The sequence below is a fragment of the Gymnoscopelus microlampas genome, assembly GCF_963454915.1.
Source record: "Gymnoscopelus microlampas genome assembly, chromosome: 6".
NCBI classification, from domain to species: Eukaryota; Metazoa; Chordata; class Actinopteri; order Myctophiformes; family Myctophidae; genus Gymnoscopelus; species Gymnoscopelus microlampas.
Window position 1 is genome coordinate 3,461,451 of NC_139943.1, and position 23,416 is coordinate 3,484,866.

General features: G+C 41.7%; 1 protein-coding gene across 2 annotated transcripts in view; it reads right to left on the minus strand.

Moving 5' to 3' along the window:
- ppm1h (protein phosphatase, Mg2+/Mn2+ dependent, 1H) overlaps positions 1–23,416 on the minus strand; it is an 86,043-nt gene that overhangs the window by 61,172 nt on the left and 1,455 nt on the right. The window lies entirely within an intron of this gene.

Here is a 23,416-nt window from a genome sequence, read left to right on the forward strand (position 1 = left end):
TGTGGACTTTAACAACCGAGTGTAGCCTAGTTATTTCCAACAGCTCAAACAAAAATCTTAATATACCAGAGAGGTTCGTGAAGAAATTCTTGGCTTTGATGGAATCTTAGATTAGGTGTAGTTCTGTTTGATGCAGAAACACAACATAATTGCTTTGATGCAAGAAACATTAACGAGCGTCAGCTGGACAGCTACACACACACACACACACACACACACACACACACACACACACACACACACACACACACACACACACACACACACACACACACCTCAGCTGTGCTGAACTGAAAGTGACGGAGTTGGTAAAAAAAAAAAAAAGCCCAAATATATTCCCAAACATTTTATATAATAACATAATATAAATATTTTCAAAATGATTTGAAAATAGCAGATCTACAACCAGCGAGCTTGTAGATCGGCTATTTTCAAATAGCCAACGTATCGTCTCCGTCGGGTGAAAACCTCATGTTCAAAACTGTTGTTTTTCAGGACTCAAATTCAAAAGTTAGCAGATCTACAAGCTCAAAACGAGCTTGTGGATCTGCTACTTTTGATGCTTTTGTGTGACGCTGTAGTATGTAGAATGATCAAGCAGTGCGTTCATTTACCAAAGAAAATAAAATGGAAATAAGAGGTTTCTGCTCGACAGCAACAATTAGTATTTAGGGTTCCAAGTAGTAAACACCGGCTTGTTTTCACAGACCTGACCGCTTGTTTCTCTTGCACAAACCTGGCAACGCTGTCTGAAACCTCGAGTCTATCGCAAGTGAGAACTATAGTAGCCAAGACCGGGCCAAAGCTAGCCTGACACTCAGCCTGAATTTTCATTTCTCTTTTTTTAGTCTGAAAGCCCTCTCAATGCAGCCGATTGCTGAGATGGGGGCGTGGCCAAAGTTTTTTTTTTTCAAAGACTCTTTGGCGATTGGTTCATACTGGATTATCCCGATCCGTCGTACAGATTTTCAACCGAGGCTGAGACCTCCTATGAGAGCGTCACCAGACCAGAATCGCCTGAACATATTTTTTTAATGGGCGTGGCTAGCGATTCACGGGCTGGAGCCAGGCTAGGCCAAAGCAGCAGTTACGACACAATTACAATGTGAATAAAAAAAGAATGTAACAAGCACAACCGCAAAAATGATCAAATACGACTAAAACATCTGCCAATACCACATTAGTCGTCCATGATTACAAGGCAGCTGAAAGCCACGTTCACCATGGCGTGTAGAAGCAGGTGATTACTGCCAGAGCACTGTGTCATTACATATGATGTAAGACAACAAGAGGCCATGGGGTTTGGCGGTTGGATGTAGTTGGATGCTGGTTAGACTTTATAGGGGCAGTGGTTCTCAAACGTTTTCATGTCAAGGAACCCCCAAAACGATATGTACTTGGCCACAGACCGGCATCTGAAAAATATTGTTCCAGGGACTCCCAGAAGCAAAGATTTTACGCATCTGTGTCACTTTTTAGATTTGAGCTAAAAAGCATTATTTTACACTTTGGCTATTCAAAAATAGCAGATATACAAGCTCATAGCGCTGCACGCTTGTAGATCTGCTATTTTTGAAAAATCGTGAAAGTGTGCAAATCTTTGAATACATATTGTTTTAAAGCGAACATTTTTTACTCAAATCTTTGCTTTCTGGGGGTCCCTGGAACAACATATTTTGAGATGGGGGTCCGCGGCCAAATACATATGATTTTGGGGGTCCTTGACATGAAAAAGTTTGAGAACCACTGATATAGAAACATACGTTTTACGGAATACTGTTGGGATTTAGAAGACATTTGTATTGAATCGGCCTCAGGTCTTAACATAAACGGTCAGAACTCAAACATGGCGGCTCCTTTTGACACGCGGTCTGGACGAGTAGACGCATGGACATGTGCACGTTGTTTACAAACAGTCCATCACGCTTTCTAAAGGATTTTAACGGGGCCGATGGCGACCTGAAAAAAACAAAAACAACAATAAAACCTTGGCAATGGTGAGTACATTCTGAGATTAGCCCTTGGCGGTGGAAGTGTTAATGGGTTAAAGATGTTCGCTTTAAAAAATCCTGAAAAGTAACAGTTTTGGACGTATGAGGTTTCCATCCGACAGAGACATTACACTATGCAGATTTGTGTTGGAATTACTCGTTCACGTGTTACTTAGGATTTATTTCACTTGAACACACATGCTCAGAACGTTCTTTCGATGACAGATCACAGATGCTTTGTTTGATGTTTAACAGGAATCCTAGCTTCTTTGAAGCACTATTAGTGTTCTCTTTCTTTGCACTCTAAAATATAATACCAAGTGGCTATTTACCCTGGTTTATCACATTTACTCTGATCTTGCACTTGTAAGTCACTCTGGATAAGAGCGTCTGCTAATGCCTACGTTGTAAATTGTGTTGGTAAGTGCTCTGCTGAAGACCTGAGAGTCTCTATAGTCTATGTACTGAACAGTGAGGGAGTGAACCAGCTAATGTGATCTCTCTTCAAAACGTTCAACCGAAAAAACACCACAGGAAAGAAGGGAGAGACAGCAGGACGCTAGAGCAGAAGATACAGGAGTTGAAGAGAAAACAGTAGAGAGAGTATAGACGAATCCACAGACGCAGGGACATGCACAGATAGACTCTAGGTGGTGCTAGAGCTCCTGCCCTTTGCCCTCTTGACCAGAAGTGCCCTTTTGAAAAAATAAAAAAAATAAAGTTTTTTTTTTTTTTCAGTTTACAGCAGGGGTCTTCAACAGGGGGTCCAGGACCCCTAGGGGTTCCTCAGAGTTACTACAGGGGGTCCGCCAAATCTTTATGTGATATGATTTTTCTTTTTACCATAACCACTCGAAACCTAGCATCCCTTTTCTGAGGAGAACTTTAGCCAAAAATAGCAGATCTACAAGCCCACAACGCCTCGCGCTGCGAGGCGTTGTGGGCTTGTAGATCGGCTATTTTTGGCAAAGAGGTGTTTGGTGTTGAGGGAAAAAAGAGCAGACCAAGTAAACAAAAAAAAGTGTAATTTACTTGAGCACCTGCCCCTCAAAATGTCTGTGCACGCCACTGCACAGACGTGCTGCAGTGGCCTGTAGTGCCTGTAGCTGCCTGTAGGCGGCCATTGCTGCGGTGTCGCGTCCGCGTAACGTTGACACCGCAGCAATGGCTGCGCGCAGGGCAGCGCTCCGTGGATTCGTGTATAGGGGAAAAGGGAAAGGGAGTATTTTCCGGTCCTCGAGGGACAGAAAATGATATTATACGGATATACTGATATTATAGCAACACACGTAAGTGTTTCAGAAAACTGTTAGGATTTAGAAGACATTTGTAAAATCGGACCTCAGGTCTTAATGGGTTAAGATGTTGGCTTTACATGCGGGAGACCCGGGTTCGATTCCCGGACGTTACAAGGACAGCCCAGTGCATCAGGGTTAGTGTGAGCTTGTGAGAGAAGTGGTGCGTGTGGTACAAAGCTCAGTCTATGATCAAGGACCAGAACCATCCCCCTCCCCCTCCCCCCCAGCCACTATCTGTTCGTGCAGTTACAGCCACTTCAACACGTCGAGCTGAGGGTCGAACCGGCGACCCTCACATTCCCAGACGGCCCCTCTACCCGCTCAGCCAGAGGAATACAAAACAATAACATCACAACACACAAAAGCTGTGGTTACAAATTGCTCGTTCATTTCATAAGCCACATAAATGACGAGCAAACCAGAATGAAGTGGGAGTGTGCATTTGCGGGAGCGTGCATTTACGCGTGCGTGCGTGCGTGCGTGCGTGCGTGCGTGCGTGCGTGCGTGCGTGCGTGCGTGCGTGTGTGTGTTAGACAGAGTTGTTGGCTCAATGGGGATCTTCACATTGTCACTATCTCCATATTCTAACTTTTAGTTTTTTCATAAATTAACGGCCTACTTGATCACACTACAGCGTCACACTAAAGCAGGGTTCCCAAATTTGTTTTCCCCCAGGGCCAAATTATGTCTAGGGTACCAAGCTGAGGGCCAGGGGCATTGTGCCCACTCGCAAAGCGCGCAGGCGCAAAATTTTGTGTTTTTTATTCGTTATTTTTTTCTCTAATCTAGCTAATTTGACACTGTGTTATTTTAGGCCTGGGATTCTTAAATCCTGTGTTGAGGGTCACACAAGGAAAAATTGCACTCTGGAAACAAAATAAGTTGAGAACCAACCATTTACTTAAAATATTTGGTTGTTGCAGTCTGCTTGAAAAGTAATACAGATTAACAGCAGCCAGGTGTACAAAAAAATAAAATCCCCCCAAAAAAGTTTTCAATTTTTTTTTTTTTATGACAGGAGTCGTCGCGTGTCGGACAGTTGCCTATTGGGGAACCCTGCACTAAAGTATCAAAAGTAGCAGATCTGTAAGCTCAATACGCAGCGCTTGTAGATCTGCTACTTCCGCTATTTTTTAAATTTGAATCCTGAAAGGTCTTGGACATGAGGTTTTCCACCCAACAGAGACGACATATGTGTTGTGTTTGAAGAGGAACTTGATGTTGGTTAAGATTAAGAGGGGCTTATTTTCTAAGCCGTTTAAAATTAAAAAACATCAGAGTGTGTGTGTGTGTGTGTGTGTGTGTGTGTGTGTGTGTGTGTGTGTGTGTGCGGTTCTTATGATGTTAGCTTGCACAAGCACACATACCACTGTTTAGCCTGGAATAGGGACAGGACGATAATCGTTATTATCGTTTATCGTGATGAAAGAAACGCTCACAATAATCGTATCGCAGAGATTTTAAGTTATCGTGAAATCGTCGTTCCGTCACACACTGGGACGAATTAGCTTTTGTCGAGCTGCAAATTCAGTACAACTTCCAAAAAATAGCAGATCTACAAGCTCACAACGCCTTGTGAGCTTGTAGATCGGCTATTTTTGGCGGACGTTCCTGGGGGTTCAAGTGGTTATAACAAAAATGGCATTTTAAGTTTTAAGCATATTTTGATTATCGCGATGACATTGACTGATAGTGCCTAATGTAGCCTCCCTCTGGAATTGAGTTGACTGCAGTGTTGCCAGATTTTACGAGATAAATAAGCAACCAGGTCTATGAAAACAAGCCCAATAGAAGCGACGGCCACATGAGAACTTTAAGCCGGCTTACATTGTTTTAAATATATATATGTATATCCAATCACAACGCGTTGTGAGCATTAGGAAGCAACGCCCAAATAAGCAACTACCCTTTAGAAACAAGCCCAAAAAAACGCAACCACCAAAATTCAAGCGACTTAACAGAAAAACAAGCCCACGGTCGCTTATAATAAGCAGACATGGCAACACTGGCTGACTGTGACATTGTGTATACTTAGCACGTTAATTTCCCGCTTGGGGATTAATTAAGTGTGTCTCATCTCAATTAGCCTTCATAATGATTTATAAAAACAGATCAACAAAAGGCAACACGCACCAACATGCACCCAACTTGCTTTGTCTCTTCTGTGGGGCACCCTCGGCCTGTGGTTCTCAAAGTGGGGTCCGGGGACCCCCAGGGGTACAAGTGGGTCCCCATCAAAATGGAACCACTTTAGCCTTATATACATCGACAAATTGAAACAAGCCAATCCCTGGCACAAAATAGTTTTGAGATGGGGGTCCGCAGCCAGATACATATCATTTTGGGGGTCCTTGACATGAAAAGGTTTGAGAACCACTGGCTTATAGAATGATGATGATGTATATCGATGTCTACTGACGGTTTTCTGTCCTTCAGGGCAAAGGTAAGTCTATTCATGACAGCAGGTGAATACAGTGAGCTTCACAGTAGCAGCACTGGCTCCTTAAACCAGTGGTTCTCACTGGTTTAAGCCCGCGGACCCCCATTTGAAAAGATACATTTTAAGGAACCCCAGTTTGACAAGCATTAGGGCTACGGACCCCCATTTACTGGCATTCCTATCTCTGGGACCCCAATTCATATTGTAAAATCAATGTTAACTTAACTCTGAGAGTGTACAAATGGAACCAAATGGACCTGTTAGGGACCATTTGGTTCCATTTGTACACTCTCAGAGTTACAGACCCATAAGGGTCCATTTGGTTCCTATCCATCATTTAGCTGGGGACCCCCTGGAACCCCCTCAAGTACCCCTGGGGGTCCCCGGACCCCACTTTGAGAACCAATGCCTTAAACAAGTGTTGAAGAACCCTGAGCTGCTAAAATGTTACATTCATCATAAGTTTAGTTTAGTTTTGAACAGATGGTTAAAGGGGAGGTTCACCCCATGTTTAACATTATCTTCATATAATTGGTCCTCACTATGAAGACGGCACCATTTTCTGTCTAGTCACTCTGTGTCTCAGAGGAGTGTATGAGTCTCCAAGTGTCTATGAGTTGTCTCCAATTGGCTATTTTCACTAGTTTGGGTCCCGGATCCTATACCATTTACTTATTTTTAATTAAACACAAATTTAATATTAAGACATTTATGCTTGAATGACAGTGTGATTTGCTATAACATGTTACAGCTCTTTATAAATAAAAAATATTGTCATATTGAGGTATGCCACTTTTTATCGTGCAGCCCCAGAATTCGCAAGTAGAAAGTAAAAAATAAGTGTTAAATTGAACGGTCATAATAGCCGTAAAATAACGGCCTGAAAAGTTTGGGAACCCTTGCATTAAGGCTATGAACAGTGTGCTCTGGCTTGTCTCAACAAAGTTTGACCTTTCACTGATCTGCGTCAATCTTTTTGATTACTGGACCTGTTTCTATGTTTTTTCTTTTCTGTCCAGCTCTTCTTCTTCCTCTATCCCAGTGGGTCTCAAAGTGGGGTGCTTGGGGGGGAAGGGGTCCCAGGGGGTCCCCAGCAAAATGTGTTAATACAGCATCACAATCATTTTGACAACTTTATTCATGTATACGTTGGCTATTCAAAAATAGCAGATTTACAAGCTCACAGCTATCATTATTGAGATGTTTTTTTAAAAACACACATCTTCTCTTCTGAGGGTTTCTGGCACAACATTTTTTTTAGATGGGGGTCCACAGCCAAATACATCTCAATTTGGGGTCCTTGACATGAAAAGATCTAATTCCAGAGCAAAAAGTAATTGCCACACACTCTGCATGTATGCATTTAAAAAGGTTGGTGTTTCAGTAACAGGTTCAGAAACTACTATAGTGTTATGGTGCTAAATAGTAACCCATTAAAGCTTGATGTTACATCACGTTAGAACAAACTGTGACGCCCTCCCACTCTGTCTACCAGTGCTAGTCTGTTGAATGCCTGGTAGGTGGAGCTGGGAGGCCATCAGCTCTGATCTGGAGCACCTGAGCCTATTGCTCTGAGGGCTTTAAAAGCAGTCCTCTTTCTGTCAGATTCTCTCTTCTCCTCTCTCCCCAGTTTGTTTGTTAAAGGGTCTACACCATGAATTTTAACTTGTTCTTCTTCTTTGTGTGTTTTTGGTCTCCCCTACCTCTCTTCTATCCTCAAAAATACCCCAGTTTGAACACTCAGGCTTTCACAGCAAATCTGGGGTTTTCTGTAAATTGGTCAAAAAACAGGCCAAACTGATTTGGTCACGCAAGTGATGTCACTAGCACGAACAATTCCTCCCGTTTTTCAGTTCCAACCAAAAAAATAATAATCTTTTTTAACCCATTGAGACCTGAAGTCGATTCTACATGTCTCCTAAATCTAAAAAAAAAACGTTTGAGGGACATAAACAATATGATATTAAATATCATTATTATTTTTTAAATTCATGGTGTAGACCCTTTAACATACCTTGGTTTACACCTTACAACATTCACACTGCACATACACTCACACCCATACACTGCCTTCACGCTGATGCTCATTCATATTTACTTTATTATGCTTAGTTAGTTTATCTTTAAATAAAGACATTTTATACACTTTTAACTGTGCCTGTGTCTCCCTTTTGTTGCAACCTTGAGTCAGGTCGTAACGCAGGCCCGCAACGGCGACACAAATTCAAAGCATGCGAGAGTTAGAGTTCAGCACCATGGACAGAGACCATGTCCTTTTGAAACACGCTTCAAGTTAATGAGTGATTACTGTCAATTATCAAAACTTTATGAAAAACGTTGGCCTTCTCCAGTGGTGGAAAAAGTACTCAAGTGTTTTACTTAAGTAAAAGTATCAATACTGCAATATAGAAATACTCCGTTACAAGTAAAAGTCCAGAATTCAAAATGCACTTGAGTAAAAGTACAACAATATTGGCATCAAAATGTACTTTAAGTAACAAAAGTAAAAGTACTCATTATGCAGGATGTCCCATTTCACGTTTTCAAAATGTATAAAAATATTTTTGAAAATAGCCGATCTACAAGCTCACAATGACCTTGTAGATCGTCTATTTTCAAATGGCCGAAATGTATATAGGGCTGAAGTGGTTAATGTATGTTTTGTAATAATAATCATAATCTACAAAGTAACTAGTAACTAAAGTTTTCAAATAATTTAAGTGGAGTAAAAGTACACTATATTCCTCTTAGGTGTAGTGGAGAAGAAGTAAAAGTACTGAAAATTGGAAATACTCCACTAAAGTAAAAAATACCTCCAAATTGTGCTTAAAGTTACTTTACAGCACTGGTTGAGTCACTGTCTAGATTAATTCTTTGCTTTCCTGGATCAGTCCATGTGTATGTTTTCCTCTTTTATCTTCTGTAATAAGCATTATGTTATTATACTCCATGTCATTGGTGTTTTGAGAGTTTATTTACGTCAGGGTGAGGTTTCCTCATCACCACTGATTCAGCTCATGATTAGGGTGCAGCACTGTTAAAACACAAAAAGTGATGGATGAGGACATTAGCAGCAATGGACCTTTTTTTGGACGGCTGTAACGTGATGTTTTTACCCAAAATACATTTCATTTCAGGCATTTCCAGGAAATGACTTTCTTAACCCATTCAGACCTGGAACCCATCTCTGTCATTTTTAGATGTCCTTGGGCTATTCAAAAATAGCAGATATACAAGCTCATAGCGCGGCACCGAGTGCCGCGCAATGAGCTTGTAGATCTGCTATTTTCGGGGGAAATCGTGGGTGTTTGAATACATATATATTGTTAAGCGAATATTTGTAACTCAAATTTTTGCTTTTCTACAAATTTCTTCAAAATCCGTTAAAAAATCTGTTGAAAAAAAACTTATGTTGCTATAATATCAGTGGTTCTCAAAGAATTATATAAATCTGGCCGTTGACCCCCATCTGAAAATATTTTGATCCAGGGACCAATAGAAGTTGTAACAGAATTAAAAATGTTCGCTTAAAACGCGAATTAATGTGCATGCTGTAAAGCTAGCTGTGTGGAAATAAACCAACTACTCATGCAACATAACATTTCAATATGATTGAATAGTTTCTCTTATAAGGTCATGACTCAAATAAAACCGTGACTGTAAATAGAGCACCGGAGTCTGACATAATTTACACATCCTACCTGGGTCTCATTTTTTCACCCCCATTCTGAATCCCCATAGACGTGTTTAATATCGCGTCAAATAAGAACTGTGTTCCAAAAATAAACAAATGACCCCGGCGGTTTGACTCTTATGGATATGAAGCATCAACTGACGGTGAGAAAACGATAATCTTACTTCCGCCGAATTAGTTACATTTTCCCCAGAAACAGACTGTATCAAATACAAGTGACTGACTATCATAAACGATACAGAACCTCCTCCCTGACAATATCTCAGAGACAGTTTGTTTATTTTTGGACCACAATTCTTATATGAGACGATTCTATGATGACCCAATGTTATTCTCCATAGAGAAATGACCACCACGACCCAGGGGATGAACGAGTGACGTCAGGACTTCTGTACTCTATTGGTGGCATTGAGTATACCAGGGGTCTTCAACGTTTTCAGGCCAAGGACCCCCTAGCTGAGAGAGAGATGAACCAGAGACCCCCTACTTTATATTGTATAAAATTGTGTTTCATATTAAAGTTTTTTTTTTACTTAGTCTGCTCCACCTATAGCGTCTTTGCCAAAAATAGCCGATCTACAAGCTCTCAACGCCTCGCACTGCGAGGCGTTGAGAGCTTGTAGATCGCCTATTTTCGGCTAATGTTCCCCTCAGAAGAGGAATTCTAGGGTTCAAAGTGGTTAATGTAAAAAAAACTAAATCCTATCACACAAAGTTTTGGCGGACCCCCTATAGTAGCTCTGAGGACCCCCTAGGGGTCCCGGACCCCCTGTTGAAGACCCCTGGAGTATATTATAGGCCTACCTACAATTGAATGCAGTAATTGAGGGTAAGCATGAGTTAAAAGCGACAACATATCAACTTTCAAACCAATATACTACATCACTGTACATGCGATGTGATTGCCCCCCCCCCCCACGCCACGCCCAACATGCCAGGGGGAGGGAACCCACGGACTGAGCACAGTCCTAACAATAATAAAGGTCGACGTGACGGGCGAACCCTGGGAGTCCCAGGCCCCGGGGGCAGCACCCCCCCCACACACACACACAGCCCTCCCTGAAGCTCAGCTCCTGACAGAGCCTTCTCAACACATCTCAATCATAAAGTGATATAGGGCTTAAATACACACACACACACACACACACACACACACACACACACACACACACACACACACACACACACACACACACACACACACACACACACACACACACACACACACACACACACACACACACACACACACACACACACACACACACACCAGTGTGGCTGGTGTTTCAAAGGGTTCAAGATTATCTGGGGGTAGGACATGGACCAACTCTTTTATCGTACAAGGGGCGATCCCTGTAATACATTGGTTCTCAAAGTGGGGTCCGGGGACCCCCAGGGGTCCTTGAGGGAGTTCCAGGGGGTCCCCAGCTAAATGATAGATTAGGCACCAAATGGACCCGTATGGGTCTGTAACTCTGAGAGTGTACAAATGGAACCAAATGGACCCGTTAGGGCCATTTGGCCTAATCTATCATTTAGCTGGGGACCCCCTGGAACTCCCTCAAGGACCCCTGGGGGTCCCCGGACCCCATTTGTACACTCTCAAGAGTTAAATTGACATAGATTTTACAATATAAATTGCGGTCCAAGTGATAGAAATGCCATTAAATGGGGGTCTGTAGCCCTAATGCATGTCAAACTGGGGGTCCTTGAAATTAAACTTGTTGAGAATCACTGCTAGAGCCGTAAAAAATGTTCTCTTATGGGGGTCCCCGGCATATCTTTTGAAATGGGGGTCCGCGGGCTATTAAGTGTCAATTTGGGGGTCCTTGACATGAAAAAGTTTGAGAACCACTGCTGTAATAGACAAGAGAGAGGGAGCCAAGAGGCTGCTTAACCTGGACACCGGGATAAGATATGAAACTAATGAATGGGTTAAATTGAAGGTATAGTAGTATGCAACTTTGCCCTGTGTTTACGTAACAAAACAATGACGTTCTGTGAGCTTATAGAGCTTATAGTGAAGGTTTCTGAAAGATGTGGAATCATTTCCCCCCAAAATGCCCTCCCTGGCACAAAACGTTTCAGATGGGGGGGTCTGTAGTCAAATATATATCGTCTCTGTCTGGTGGAAACCGTTTCAGGATTCAAATTCAAAAATATCAAAAGTAGCAGATCTACAAGCTCCAAACGTGTCGCTTCGCGCCGCGTTTCGAGCTTGTAGATCTGCTACTTTTGATGCTTTTGTGTGACGCTGTAGTGTGATCAAGTGGAGCGTTAATTTACGAAACAACAACAAGTTAGAATATGGAGATAAGAGGTTTCTGCCTGACAACAACAATATCAATTTTAGGAGCACCAATCTATACTCATGTCTGATAGCGTGGAGTCAACACATGATGTAGCCGAGCACTGTTTGTGTTCTAAACACACACACACACACACACACACACTTATTGATGGAGGCATTGATCTGTGTGTGTGTGTGTGTGTGTGTGTGTGTGTGTGTGTGTGTGTGTGTGTGTGTGTGTGTGTGTGTGTGTGTGTGTGTGTGTGTGTGTGTGTGTGTGTGTGTGTGTGTGTGTGTGTGAGAAAGGGTTAGTTTGGTAATGCAAGACAGAATCATGTGATCAGGCCTCATCTATGGTGGCATGTCAAAAGTTCCCGGAGGGCAATTGCAGGGTAAAAAGTGTGCACGTCTGTGTGTGTGTGTGTGCGTGTGCGTGTGCGTGTGCGTGTGCGTGTGTGTGTTAGAGAGATAAAGAGTGAAGGAGGATGAAAGGGTGGAGGAGTGAATGAGCTATACTCTTTGACAGCACCCCCACCCACAGAGAGAGAGAGAGAGAGAGAGAGAGAGAGATTGAGACACAGACAGACAGACAGACAGACAGACAGACAGACAGACAGACAGACAGACAGACAGACAGACAGACAGACAGACAGACAGACAGACAGACAGAGACAGAGAGAGAGAGAGGTAGAGAGACAGAGAGTTTTATTTGACAGCTGCTTTTGCAATGTAAACGATGCACTACATTTCCCATACCAATAAAGCCACTTAGAATTTAATGGAATTGAGAAGGAGACAGACAGACAGACAGACAGACAGACAGACAGACAACTCTATCACATCAAGGCCATCTCCTCTGTCCAACCAAATGCATAATGTGAGAGAGAGAGAGACAGGCTGCTCGTTGTGACGTTATCTGCCACAGAAAGACACTGGTGGCAACATTAGCTAGAACAGTGATTCACAACCTTTTCTCATTTTAAAGGACCTCCAGTTTGATATGCATTAGGCCAGTGGTTCTCAAACTTTTTCATGTCAAGGACCCCCAAAATGATATGCATTTGGCCGCCGACCCCCCATCTCAAAATATGTTGTTCCAGGGACCCCCCCCAGAAGCAAAGATTTGAGTTACAAATGTTGGCTTTAAAAAATATATATTCAAAGATTTGCAACAACAAAAAAATCACCCTTTTTCAAAAATAGCAGATCTACAAGCTCATAGCGCGGCACCGAGTGCCGCGCTATGATATATCTGCTATTTTTGAATAGCCAAAGAATGAAAGGTTAAAATGATTGTGATGCTATATTAACACATTTTGCTGGGGACCCCCTGGAACCCCCCCAAGGACCCCTGGGGGTCCCCGGACCCCACTTTGAGAACCAATGCATTAGACCCCCATTTGATACAATTATTTATCCCTGCGATGACCCCAATCTACACTGTAAAATCCTCAGTGTTAATAGTTTAAAAGGATCCCTGGGTAATAAGCCTTATATGCCTTGATTACATTATAATTGCCCTCTATAACTAAACTAAACTAAATATTAAAAACATAAATATTTATTTATTTTGAAAGGTACTTGTTACTAAAGGGGGTTTCGGTTGGAGACACAAAGAGTCTCCTTTGTGTCTCCAACCGGAACCGCTGCCTCCCGGTCCGCTGGCCATCAAAATATCCACAAATTCAAATCTCCATGGGGTGACTAATTCGATTCGAAAAAAAAGTGAACTATCCCTTTAAGGCATATAATAATAAGGCTTATTAGCCAGGGATCCTTTCAAACTCTGAGAGCTTACAGACCCGTCCGTTAAGTGTCCATTTGGACCCCGTGGTGGTGGTCCCCAGAGAGAAGCAGTGAGCCGGACGCAACCATCCCAACGTTTTTCAATCCATTCAAATGCTGACTCACTGGCATCTGACCTCGTTTCACCATGCTAAGTGGATGATGTGCACAAAACAACAAGCACATCATCTCAGCAAGGGTCTCTCTCTCTCTCTCTCTCTCTCTCCCTCTCTCCCCTCTGGAAGTGTGATTTCACAACAGCAATGCCTGCTGGTCCACCAGCTGTTGACACATCCCCCAGGCAGGCAGACAGGCAGACAGACAGACAGACAGACAGACAGACAGACAGACAGACAGGCAGGCAGGCAGGCAGGCAGGCAGACAGACAGACAGACAGACAGGCAGGCAGGCAGGCAGGCAGGCAGGCGTGCGTGGCGTGGCGTAGCGTGCGTGCCCGCTCCTGGCTGCTGCTGATGCCAACCAGAGCTGGCACACAAATTAACCATTTAAGACCCGGCAAGGGAACGCATCTGTGTGTCATTTTTAGATGTCTTTGGGCTATTCAAAAATAGCAGATCTACAAGCTCATAGCGTGGCACCGAGTGCCGCGCTGTGAGCTATGAGCTATTTTTTTGAAAAATCGTGAAAATGTGTGCAAATCTTTGAATATATATATTTTTTAAAGCGAACATTTTTAACTCTGTTACAACTTCTGGGCGGGTCCCTGGAACAACATATTTTGAGATGGGGGTCCACGGTCAAATACATATAATTTTTGAGAAACACTGATATTATAGCAACATACGTTTTGCTATAACACAAAAAAATGTTGTAGAAACCCCCCAGAAGCAAAGATTTTAGTTACAAATGTTCGCTTTAAAAAATATACATACTCAAAGATTTGCACACATTTTCACGATTTGTCAAAAAATAGCAGATCTACAAGCTCATAGCGCGGCACTCGGTGCCGCGCTATGAGCTTGTAGATCTGCTATTTTTTGAATAGCCAAAGAAATCTTAAAAATGACACAGAGATGCGCTCCCGGTTTTAAAGGGTTAAAAAAAAGAACACCACAGCCAGCCACCCTCACTCGTTTCCTGGAGGCTTGTGTTCTTGTCTTCCAGAGTGGGTGATGGTTTCCCAAACATCTTTACAATCTATTCATTATCATCGTTTTATTTTAAATCCTTCATGGCAAAGCTTAGCGAGCCGGAGCCCCACATGTTCTTTTGTTTGAGTTTTGTTCACTGATGCAAATGTATATACAAACACCCACACAACCGAGCATGCATGTGCTTTAGTCCAAAATAAAGTGTCGTCTAGGGCTGTGAATCTTCTGCTATCTCACCATTCCATTCTGATTTTTTTTTCTTTTTTTTCAAAACAAACGATTCCCGATTCAAAAAATGTTTTTTTTCGATTCAAAACTATTCTCGATTCAAAACATAGGATTTCAGGATCTACTCCAGTCTGCGGCCATGAGAGCAGAGTACATTTATGTAGCTTTTATAATTGTATTATTTATTTATTTTTAAACGTTTTTGAAAATAATTCCGAATCGTCCCAACAGTAGAATCGCGATTCGTATTCAAATCGATTTTTTCTGACACCCCTAAATATCATCTCTGTCGGGTGGAAACAATTATGTCAGAAAATGTTCCTTTTCGGGGTTAAAATTAGAAAATATCAAAAGTAGCAGATCTACAAGCTACAAACACGTCGCTTCGCGCCGCGTTTCGAGCTTGTAGATCTGCTACTTTTGATGCTTTTGTGTGACGCTGTAGTATGATCAAGTAGGGCTTTAATTTATGATGGAAAGAAATATGGAGATAAAGAGGTTTCTGCCCGACAGCAACGATGTAATAGATTAATGTTCCTTTTTTTAATTTATTTTTGTGGTATTTTCAAGACTTTATTGTTGATAGCGCTAGTGGAGACTGGAGAGAGAAAGGAAATGGCAGGAGAAAGAGATGGGGAAGGACATGCAGCAACGGACCTCGGGGTTGGATTCAAATCTGGGTCGGCATAGCATGGACTGGAGTGATTTTGGTGTTGGTGAGGGACGGTATATTGTTTATTTTAGAACAATACAACTTTTGTGTACTGAACCAGTTTCTTTCATTAGTTTCATTTCATTGTACTATATTATACAACTAACAGTCAGCAAGCATTCATTTAATTAAAACTAGACCGGTGCACCGGCCTACTTGGGAACCATGCAAATAGGGAACGCATGCCCCACCCTGTTGTGCAATACCCGTTATACGCATTGTCAGAGTACCCGACCCGTTGTGACCGCCTGTCTGTCTGTGTCCCTTTTATGCCCATGTATGGAGATCTCTGCCTGTCTGTAATTCTTCAAATTTCACCATTAGATTTTTATTATTAGACACAGAGCTCTAACCATCACAGTGATGTTGCTAGGTTTTCAATGTAATGGGTCCTGGGATGCAAGGGTGGTCTTTTAGATGGGTCCCAGGGACATTTTATGGGTCCCCAATTACACGTCCCCCCCCCTATCGTTTTCTTTGATCTCCAATCTCCATATCTTCTATGCGTGTGTGACTGTGTACATTATATCCTGATGCAGTGGATCTCAACCTTTTCAGGCAGCGACCCCCCAAAATAATCATATTTTAACTGGGGACCCCCCACCCTGAGGAATTAGGAGTTGAGGCACTTAATTTAGTTTGATTCAGTTCCACAGATACATATTGTGAAAATAGCAGATCTAGATCAGTGCGACCCGTTCCTGCTTTTCAAGACCGATACCGATATATATACATATATTAAAAAATCATAAATATATTTTTTCAAATGTATATGATTCTGTAGTATTAGCACACCTTATGGTAAGAAATACTAGTAGTGGGCAACAGGTGGATTTAACATACCTTTGACCAATAGAATACATTTAATCATAGAACCTTTTAATCATTATTATTATTTTATTTTGTATTATTTATGAATGTAGAATTTATTTTTACTATTTATTGTGTAGACTGAAAACACTGGCTTACAGTGGAAGTATTGGCAAATAAAGAAATAGGAATTCAAGAAATAATGAAGACAAATACTGACAATGCCTATGAACATTGGCTTGCAGTTATTGCACATAGTCAACATGCAATAATACTATTAGGCTTGTCATTGAGAAAGGAAAATAAAGTTGTCTTTTTGAGGAGAAGTGGAACCTTATAAGTCACTTTAAGTTTAGCATGAGGGAGAGGGTCTACCCTCTTCAGGGAATTAATTGTTATGATATCTCTAAGCTACAGAAAACATCCAGTTGCCTATTAAACATACACAAGACACAGACGATAGACAACCGGTTACTTACAGCTGCCATTAATTAGTGCTTTTGTTTGCCTTTGTGGTCAAATCAGGGTCAAATGCATAGGATCAACGAGCCATCGTTAACCTGCTAATGTTACACAGCTGATTGGCAACATGCGTTAATCCACCACTCACTCTGATCTCCAAGCAAGTGGGAGAACACTCTAAAATCGGGGATTTTACTTTGGCTGGTCAATTTAAGATGACAACAGCAACAAAGATTAGTAGTAGACCTGTATGTATGATGATCAGTTATTATTCCAGACAGTGGTCTATCCAAGACGTTTTAACACGTTTAAGAGCAGGTCCTCATGCCGTCTCTCTCTGTGTGTAGCGTAGACTAACAGCGAGGGGCTGTGCTGCTGCTTCTGCCACACAACGCCGTTTAACCGAGTTATACTTCTCCAGTACAACGGTGTCTAACCGGAGAGTTATACTTCTCCACCAACGGTGCCTAACCGAGAGAGTCCATGTAGATCACAGCTGACAAATATTATATATTATCGGAGCTAATCGGAGCTGCGTCCCATGGACGCACTAGAGTTGTCATGAATGCGTCCTTTCGCAATATGGTGCGTCAGCGACGCAGGACGCAGGCCTACGAGCATCTCTGCCATCACCTGATATTTCATTAGAAATCATGTATGATGAGTTAATATGTATAACCACACTACCAGGGACCTCCTCTAAGGAAGAGGTAGACGCCCAACGTGGGAGGTCTTTCATAGAGCGCTAAAAAGGCATGTATTCACGCTAATAATAGTTTTTAATCTGGAGAATAGAATAGAGCCATCAAAACCCCGCGTGCACCCAGCAGGCTACTTTATTGACCCAGCTGGACATTGGGTTGACTAGTGTAACACCCTGCATCAGTATATGGACTTCAGACAGGAGGTATTTGCACGTCTAAGCAGGGCTCATGTATGTCTGGACAGCTGAAGTGGTAACATTAGAGGCAGAGAAAAGGAGTGTGCTGCACGCACGCACGCACGCACGCACGCACGCACACACACACACACACACACACACACACACACACACACACACACACACACACACACACACACACACACACACACACACACACACACACACACACACACACACACACACACACACACACACACACACACACACACACACACACGTGTCTGAGAGCCCAGGGATGGCTGGGAAAATAAAAAGCCATGAAGGAGCATCGATTAAACAATTAGGCTGGAGGACATAATCAATGTATCAGGTGACAGCCTCCTAACAGCCAGGAGGACAAGGGCCTTCATGTGAAAGTGAATAGTACACAGACACCCACCTGATCAAAATATGACTTACGCAATTTTGAGCGTTCTAATACCATTTGGAAATCAGGAACTCCCTGGGAATTGAACCTGTGAACTTTTGTCTCTCTTATCACCAGCCGGACACTAATCTCTCTCAAGACAAGATTCGGCTGAATCTGTCAGAGCACCACTGCCCTAAACATGTAGCGCTGTTGTTGTTAGTAGGAATAAACACAGAAGCACCCGGGAGGAAGTTGACCAAGAAAGGGGAGGAGCCATGCCGATTCTACACAAGAAAGGAGGTGGTGCCCCCAGAAGCAAAAAAAGGGGAAAAGAATATTTGTATTCCAAGCTTGCCAGGACACTAGTCCCCCCCACTCTATTTTTCCATTTGTTATTACATGACTAGAGCAGTGGTTCTCAAACCTTTTCAGGTCAAGTACCCCTAAATGAATGTGGATTTGGCCGTGGACCCCCATCTGAAAAGATTTTCAGATGTGGTGTTAAAAATGTAAAAAAAATATTCAAACATTTTCAAAGAATATCAAGATTTTTTTTTTAAATAGCTGATGTATGTAGGGCCCAGGGGGTCCCTGGACCCCACTTTGGGAACCCCTGCATTAGACCACAGACCACCATAACTCTGAGAGTGTACAAATGGAACCAAATGGACCCGTAAGGATCCATTTGGTTCCATTTGTACACTCTCAAGAGTTACAGCAACATAAGGGTCCATTTGGTTACTAACTATCCAACATTTATCTGGGTACCCCCTGGAACTCGCTCAAGGACCCCTGGGGGTCCCCGGACCCCACTTTGAGAACCATGGGACTAGAGAGTTAGCATGACTCAGTACAAGACACTTATTGACAGTGATTTTGAATAGAAATGCCCATTGTCCACCGACTACATTATCATAATACATTTCACCAAAGCGGTACGGTTTACGGTAGAGTGGACTCGTTTGCCAACAGGAGAAAACGACGGACCATGACAAATAAACTGAGTTGTTTTTTGTTTTTTTTGGGAGAACCTAGTCAAGTCCATTTTATTCATATACAAGAAGACAAATCCTTCGAATAAACATTATCAAGCTTTGCCTGGCATTGCCGGTATTATTGCAATGATATAATCATTGGACCAACAGAGAGAGACTAGCATTGTTTAAGCCTGGGAAGTCATGAACGCTACACGTACGCTAATTAAGCAATATAATAACTCATTTCCCTCACAAAGGCACAAATGTAATACTTTTCACTGGCATTTGTGGCGGTGAATACATTTGACTAGGGCTGCATTTCTGTTTGTTTTTTCAATGTTTTGCCTCGTTTTGGGAGCTGTGTGTTCATGCAGTGCTTATTGCTTCATGGAAACAACATGAACAAGTTAGCTTTTCATAAGATGTAGCACCAAATGCTGCTTCACCACAATATGTCCATTTAAAAAGGTAGGGCACCAAAATAAGGGACAACTTCAGATATAGTCCATATCTAGCCCATTAAGACCTGAAGAAGCATCTGTGTCACTTTTTCATTTGAGCTAAAAAGCATTATTTTACACTTTGGCTATTCAAAAATCGCAGATCTACAAGCTCATAGCGCGGCACCGAGTGCCGCGCTATGAGCTTGCAGATCTGCTATTTTTGAAAAATCGAGAAAATGTGTGTAAATTAATATATTTACATTCTTTTAAAGCCAAATTTTTTTACTCAAATCTTTGCTTATGGGGGGTCCCTGGAATGTTTTGCATGTTTTGAGATGGGGGTCGGCGGTCAAATTCATATCATTTTGGGGGTCCTTGACATGAAAAAGTTTTAGCACCACTGATATAGAAACATAAGTTTTTTCAGAAAACTGTTGGGATTTAGAAGACATTTTGTAGATATCGGCTTCAGGTCTTAAAGGGCAAGACAACAATATCAGTTGCTTTTTTTTAAAAAGTACAAATGCTCTTCATAAACTGCTGAAATAGCACCTCGCTATCTGGATATGAACGATCCTGGCAACACGAGTGGAGAAAGTTGCTGTTTTTTGTACATACTGTATTGTACTTGGTATAATATTGCTCTACTATGTCAACTCAAGCCTCACATTCAAAAGCCATTTACTGGATGTTTTCTGAATGTTTGTGTTTTAGCTGTTCAAAAACAATGTGTAGAACCTATTTATTGTTAATGAGAATGCCTAATTATGACATAGGTACTGTGTTCTTGACATTATTTGATTTTTTTCCGGTATTTAATACTATCTGTTGCCCCAGTGTCGTCGTCACAACAGCTGGCAGACTTCTGACAAGACACCTTCTGACACAAATGCTGTATGGCTAAGCTTTAGGCCAATGGTAGGCAACAGGCGGCCCGTGGTGAGCCAGAACTGGCCCGCCAGCGTTAACATCTGGCCCGACAAATAACTTTGTAAATAATTTATAAATAGCCGACTGACAGTCCAGGTAGGAGGATATGGACAGCAATAGCTTTGAATTGATGAAATCAGGTATGAAGAACAAATAGTTCTATTTCCATTCTTTGAATGTTATGTTTTCACTGTCAACTTTTGGATGAAAACCTCCTCTCACGTTTAACCCATTGAGACCTGAAGCCGATTCTACATGTGTCCTAAATCTCAACAGTTTTCTGAAAAACGTATGTTTCTATATCAGTGGTGTTCCATCTTTTTCATGTCAAGGACCCCCAAAATTATATGTATTTGGCCGCGGACCCCCATCAAAATATTTTGCTCCAGGGACCCCCAGAAGCAAAGATTTGCGTAAAAAATGTTCGCTTTATAATATATATATTCAAAGATGTGCACACATTTTCACGATTTTTCAAAAATAGCAGATCTACAAGCTCGTAGCGTGGCACTCGGTGCCGCGCTATGAGCTTGTATATCTGCTATTTTTGAATAGCCCAAAGTGTAAAATAAGTGCTCAAATCTAAAAATGACACAGTTCCAGGTCTTAATGGGTTAAAAAACACACCAAAGCTGTGTTTCACATGCCTTAAATGATACATTGTTTCTCTCCATTCTAAGAGACCTTGAACCATGAAAGAGCTCTTGTTCGAAAAGGAGTACTCTCCGTCTCCAGATGAAATGTTCACTAAATATCCTCTAAGTGAAACATTCAAGGATGACGCCTGCACAAAAAGGATTAGATAAGCATTTCTGTGTGCACCTGTAACATTCGATTCCACATGCTTTTTTTCCCTGTTATACCACATCTTTATGTAGTAACGTTTATAACAATACAGTTGTTATTATTATTGTATATACATTATGTTTGTTTGTTGCAAGTTCCACGTCCTAAATTAGCCCATTGATTGTGTTCTGGCCCACCATCTAATGTCTTTGAAAAGGTTTGACCCCGAGGCCAAACTTACTTGCCGACCCCTGCTTTATTTAGGCTGATGTGATGGCTGTGATGATGAAACGGTTAATGTCAGGCCCAGTGGCTATACTGTATAATGCCCTGAAAAAAGCCAAAGTGCAGTAACTATGCAAATCATTTAGCACAAAACAAAGGCTTTAAAAGGGTTTCAACTGGTTGCCTAATTGTACATCTGCCTCAATTCATGCTAGTGGACTGACCAGGATATGGCTACTATGCAGATACTGTGTATCTTGGTCATTTGTTCTCGTGTTTTTGTTACTTAGGCTTGTTTTTCTTGAATGTAATTCAGATAGCATGCTATTTAAACAAAGGGCAGTACAGTGGCCTCTGCTTAATGAAAAAATGGGGCACCTTTTCCCCTCTAACAAGTCAAATATTGAAAGAGTAAATAAAATCAAGCTGCTTTTTTCCGCTGCCGTACCCAGTCAGTGGTGGCGGGCCACAGAATTGCTCTCCATTCCTCGTATTACGTAACACACACTAAGCTCGTATGATTAGGATAGGACTTCACAGCTGTAAACACAACCCCACACTGTGAAAAAGACACCAAGGAGGATTAGATTAGGACTCATAACACCAGTAAGAACCACTGCAGTGCTCACAGCAGCATAGAAATGCTTGCAGACTACAATGTTGTATTTTGTGAGGACTATTAGGTCTCTTACTGCTTAATTGTACTGCTGTTATTAAACATGTTTGACCTAGATTGTTTTTGATATTCAAAATACAAGATTTGGCGTCTAGTGTCAAAAGGCCAAGGGTCCATTTTTGGTTCCATTTGTATACTCTCACAGTGAAATTAAAAGGTAGAGTAAGTGATTTACTTTAGTTAAAATAAGTGTTAAATAGCTCAATATTGTGATAGTAATCATTGCTATAGAGTGTTTGTTCAGTTAAAGGAGTCTCCATGTCTCTCCAGCTCTTTATTAAACAGAAAATGCATTTTCAGTGCTCTCTCCTGATTGGCTTAAATTTTGTCACCTACCTGAAAATGTATTAATATATTCTGTTTACTAAAGAGCTGGAGAGACCCCTGTGACCGAACAAACGCTCTGTAGCAATGATTACTATCACAATATAGTACTTTAACCTTTTTAGCAAAAAAAATAAGCTTACCAAAAAATATCACTTACCCTACCTTTAACACTGAGGATTTGACAGTGTAGAATGATTGGGGTGCTAGAAAGACAGAAAAATTGTATCACATGGGGGTCTTTGGCCTAATAAATCTGGGGGGGGGGGTCCCTGAAATTAAAAAGGTTGAGAATCATGATTTGTCTAAGCAATGGCTTCAGCCTGCATAAAAGATCAAGTATTGAAAGCATCAGTGTCATTTTCAAATTTTGCGTTGGCTATTCAGAAATGTGCAGATATACAAGGCACTGCGAGATCGCACATCCACTATTTTTGAACATTTTAGAAAAAATCTTTTCTAGTGTGAGATTTAGAAGGCATGTGTAGAATCGGCCTCTCTCAGGTCTTAATGGGGGTTCACCTGTTTGACACCCTTCATACAAATCAACCACATGGATCAAGTGGTTCTCAACCAGTGGTCCGGGGACCCCCAGTGGTCCTTGAGGGGGTTCCAGGTGGTCCCCAGCTAAATGATGGAGAGTTGGTAACCAAATGGATGGACCCTGATCTCTTGAGAGCGTAAAATGAAACCAAATGGACCCTTGCGGGTCCATTTGGTTTCATTTTACGCTCTCAAGAGTTCAGTTATTATTAAACATCTGCATTACTTATTTAAAGAATTGTTATTTTGATCAACGCTTGCCTGTTATCTCTCCTATTGGTACAACATCAATACAGCATGGAATTGGACAAAATCGTATCCAACAATAACAAAACATTTTAAGTCAACAGTGGTTCTGTGGCTCAAATAACAAATAAATAATGGACCATGATATAAAA